Genomic DNA, 5,000 nt, shown 5'->3' on the forward strand with positions numbered 1-5,000 from the left:
AAAAGGAAATAATAATCAATTCCCTCGATATACATCTACAATAGCCCATCATTACCAAAAAATATATCCAAATTTTCATAATATATGAATAATAAAAAATTATTACAATATTATAAAACATACAAAGCTCTCCTTGCTAAAACTATCTGATGTGTCCGTTTACCATTCCACAAAAGATTCCACAAGTAAATACACTAAAAAAGCCACTCCTGTGAACTAAAATTATCTACGCTCTTCAATAAAAAAGGAACAAAAGAAAGAAAAAAGCTTTTTATTCTTTGCCAGCTTCCCTCATTCATTAGCCATTACCATAAGCATGAGACAAGAGCACATGCACTAGTCTGGCCTTGTGCTAACAAAGAGATCAAACAGACACATTTAGCCATGAAAAGAATTTTTTCTCTCTTACTGCTGGTGCATGATGGCCTTTTCATCCTAATTATATTAAACAAGTTATTCCTTTTTGAACTCTGTATATTATCCACATAATGAGTTATATAATCATCTTTCAATGGAATGGATCAAATAATTATATAGAATTTTGTAGGTTTCATCATTCTCTGTTTGTCCTTTTCAACAATTCAATATTAGTGTGAATAAGTTTTCATTGTTTTACAAGTGGTTTTGCAAGCACAAGCTTTTAGTAAACAAAAAACTATAAATGAAGACAAAAAGACAGGAGGAAAAACTGATGCCTGCTCTTGATCTCACTCTCTCTCTCTCTCTTTTTCACTCCCTCTCCCTTTCCCTCCCTTTTCTCCCTATTTTCCTTTCTTCTCCCCACTTTTACCTTATCATTTGTTTGTTTGTTTGTTTTCTCCCATTCTCCTTGTCTTAATGTTTGGCCAAGAGGAATTAATCCAGTGAGGCAACATTTTTCATTCAAGCACCTAAGCCATAAGTATAAGGAGAATAACAAAAAAAAGGTATGTGACAGTACATAACAGCCATTCCAATTGCCTAATTCCTTATGTAAACAGTTAAATTATTGAAAGTTTAAATCTAATTCTCTTTAATCAAGGAATTAAAGACTAAGTGCCCCATAATGTACACCAATCAATTTATATATAAACACTCCCAATGTATCCTTACATTTCTTTCCATACAAAACATCTTCATAATTTTGACCACTACTTTATCTTTAGAGCACAAGTGCAAAAAGCTCCATTTTTATTTTTCTCTCCTATTCTGTCAGAACCAGTAATATTTCAAGGATATAATTTCAGATTTAACATTATAAGGCAAGAAATCCATGTACAACAGAAAAAAACTGAAATTCTATATCTTTTCATAAATCATTAACCTGGCTACACCATAATTCATGAATGTTACAGAGTAAACCTATAGACACAACCATTACAATTAAAAAAAAAGTTTTAAAAATCAATCTTTGCTTCCTGATCAAAGCAAAATTGATCAAATATTTGAGCTGAATTTTAAGCAGAAAACATTCCTTTAACATCTTAGGAAATAAAACTGAAATAGGAGGATAATTCTACAACAGTCATGAGGATAAAAAGATTACAGCTTTTGTACACTGGAGCAAAACTGAATCTCAAATTCACCAATACATGTCTAAGGTATTGACTGACTGTCCTTCCCTAAACTTTTTAAAATAATCACAACAATTCATAAAGGATATACACAAATGACTACTGCAGTCCTATGCTTCAGTTCCCTAAGTATGTCTACATAATAATTGGAAAACTTTGTGAAAAAACAAAGTAAACAATTTCTTTGAACGTCAATTTACTTATATAATCATCATTTTGCATATGGTAGCATTGAAAAGACCCAAAACACATGAACTTCACTCAATGGAGGTTAAAGTACAAATGACAGAAATGTGAAAATTAGAGATACAGAGAATTCTTTGTTAAATTTAGAATCTTTGCAATGCATTTAATTGAAACACCAGAAGTATAGAACTATCTACATCTTGTAATCACCTTCTAAAGATACAAACAGGTAATCATGTGTCTGTAACTGTTGCAATTTAGATTTTGAAAAATTACCAAATCATTTTATCTGTAAAGGTCAAGTTAAAAGTTTTTGATTACCAGAGAGGTGAGACATTATTTAGAATGCCCTTAAAAAATTAATATCTTCAAGTTACTCCTAAAGAAATATATAAAAAAAAAATGCCTAAAAATACACAAATCTTCTCAGTGCAGCTGAAAATGCAATACAGAGCACGGTTTAAATTCTAGAATAGTAAGTTTTATCAGGTAGGAATCACATGATGACCATAGTGACCAATAAAATTAAAACTTTGTAACCATAAGAAGGAAAAAGAAGGTATAATTTAAAACTCAGAGACATACTATTTCAGAGGTTCAAAGTATAACTTCCAGAAAAATGCGTCTGATTTTTAAAATATGGGAAAGTTACAAACTTAGTAACAGGTCATATAAAATATGTACTATATACTTCATACCAGAAAATGAATGTTTTATCAATATGCATTGTTCTTAGAGGATATAAGATATTTATTACCTTAGCAGGGTCTATATTATAACAGCAAACTATGTTCTCCTGTCAAAAAGAGCATTGCTACCAAATACAAGAACATTAAATGGTAAGAATGAGTATACTAAATCTCTGCATGGGTTATGGCTCACTACATTAGCCATGTTTAACAGTGTACATCACAGGTTTTCTATATTCCCTAAAAATTCTAGAATTACACAATTAACTGCTGAAAAATTCTAGAATTATACAATCAACTGTCAACTGTCTTTCGACAGAATACAGTAATCAATTGTATCTATATCAAATTCTTAAACTGCATTACTCTGAGTGGCTTCACAGCTACTCTTATGATCTATAGGGGAAAGAAGATCAGGGACAAATAAAACAGCATTTTAATATAATATACACTGACTTTCTGCCAGGTATCTCATCATATATATCCAATATTGATCAAACATACTGTAAACCTTGGACTTGAGATGAACATCCCATATTCAAAAGGCAGCCTAATGGATGACAAATGGATCTAAATCATCACTAGTAATGAAAGCCTATCAGACACAAAATGTAATGATTAATGATCAGCAATTTTTTAACTCAACCAAAATGTAAAAATTAAATAGCAGCATTATCCAAATTCCAGTTTCTATCCATTTGAGAGATGCTTTCTGACTGACATTAAGAAACTGATATTCTATGATGATCAAAGCAATCTCGTCAGAAATTTCTAGAAATGGCCAGTGAATTCTTAGTTGGTTTATTTAGTAAGTCACAAAAGAAAATCTAGAGGACTGACCACACTCTAACCAAGGGAAGTTATTGTATATATATCAGAGATACTATAATAATGAAGAAACCTCTTCTGAGTTTAACAATGGGAACTTTATTCTACAAAGTATCCTCATTCTTAATGTGCTAATGGTGTCTAAAGGACTGGATGATGCAGTGGATTACAATACAAATCAATAACCACTCCTAAGTTCAACAAATGGGTCACTGCCCTTCTTACTTATGGTACAAAATCATACAACATAAATGCAAAGATAAATAATATTTCTATTATCTTCTAGTGTTGTCCAAACTGGGGTCCGCAACATAGATCATAGGGATACGTGAACAAACAAGGAACACAAACGCTTCATATCTGTAACAAGTCATATACATGTTTTTCAAGCATTTTGTTATAAAATCATTTTTTATTTGTTTAGTAAATTTAAATTTATTGACCAACACTTCTGCAATGCAGTCTTTTCATAATTTGTATATTATTTGCATTATTCTAATTAAAATGGTTTGTTTAGCCATGGTGGATAGGGGGGGGGGGCGTACATAACAATACAAGAAGGTAATAAAGGGTACAATAGGAGAAAATGTTTGGACAACACTGTTCTAGAGGATGGTATACAGTAACAGCAAACACTGGTATGTCAATTATAGTGGGTTTGTTTAACTGGCTGGTTTGCATTCCTAATTAGTTTTTAAACAATGCTCTTCATTTTGTCCTTTGCATATAAATTTCCATAATCAGATATAAGTGGTTCACAGGACAAAACTAACTTTACCTACTATTTCTTTCATTTCTTTATTACCAACTTTAGAGTGTTGCCTTTTCCAGTCCTGTGGACATATAGTCTGAATTTCCTTGTCTACCAGGGATTAATACAAGATATGAAGCACACTAACAAATATAATGCCTCCTTTGCAGATTGATGATTACAATTCAGTGCTACAGCTTGCAGATGAGAGACAAGGACTTATGTTGGAACAGGCCTCGCATCTGACTTGGATGTAAAGTAGAATGCACAGACAGCTACAGCAAGATAAGTAAGAAATTAAGGATAATTCAGTTATTAGGAACTATAGTAGGTTTGAAAAGATTACAATTGCAAAACACTAATTGAAACTTACTTCATACACTCCTATCTTGCTATTATAAAGGAGAAACTTAATATATAAATGTAAACATATTCAAAGAAATTACAAATACGTTATATTTTCTTTTATCAAACTGGATTAGAACTTGAAAAATATATTTAATTTCTCAAAAATATAGGCAAAAAGATCTTCAAAATCACTTAATATATATATATATATATATATATATATATATATATATATATATATATATATATATATATATATACATATATGTATATATATTAAAAATAGGAGGTACTTAACATAAAGGAATGTCTCAAGAGTTCATGCAGTTCAATCTTCAGTATTTCACTCTGAACAGAACAAGCAATGTCAGTTGCTAATGTAATTTGTGAAACTAAAACAGACATCTATATACTGAATTTCTCACACATAGTACTTGTGAAATCAGTTCTAGAGACAGAGTAAAAAAGTTAAGGGGCATTCCACTTGCATCTATTCTTTATCTTTTCCCCTTGAAAGATGTATAGGAGTGCTTGTTGTAAAGCTGTTAATACATAAATATTTGGAATAAAAAAGCTTGTGAACTCCTATAATATGGGATCTCATTTCGTTTTACTCCTAAATCAAACACTTAAAAAACAGATGCA

General features: G+C 30.8%; 1 protein-coding gene and 1 long non-coding RNA gene across 15 annotated transcripts in view; one reads left to right on the forward strand and one right to left on the reverse strand.

The window, feature by feature from the left end:
* The window catches only part of LOC138861470 (uncharacterized), a 7,848-nt gene extending 2,902 nt beyond the window's left edge, over nucleotides 1-4,946 (forward strand). Inside the window, exon 2 of the long non-coding RNA XR_011398527.1 lies at nucleotides 4,178-4,946. This is a non-coding gene — a long non-coding RNA (uncharacterized lncRNA). The remainder of the gene's footprint in view (nucleotides 1-4,177) is intronic.
* Nucleotides 1-5,000, reverse strand: part of pyd (zonula occludens-like protein polychaetoid) — a 323,521-nt gene that overhangs the window by 297,196 nt on the left and 21,325 nt on the right. The gene's annotated exons all lie outside the window — the stretch shown is intronic.

The sequence above is a fragment of the Penaeus vannamei genome, chromosome 4 (genome assembly GCF_042767895.1).
Source record: "Penaeus vannamei isolate JL-2024 chromosome 4, ASM4276789v1, whole genome shotgun sequence".
Taxonomy (NCBI): Eukaryota; Metazoa; Arthropoda; class Malacostraca; order Decapoda; family Penaeidae; genus Penaeus; species Penaeus vannamei.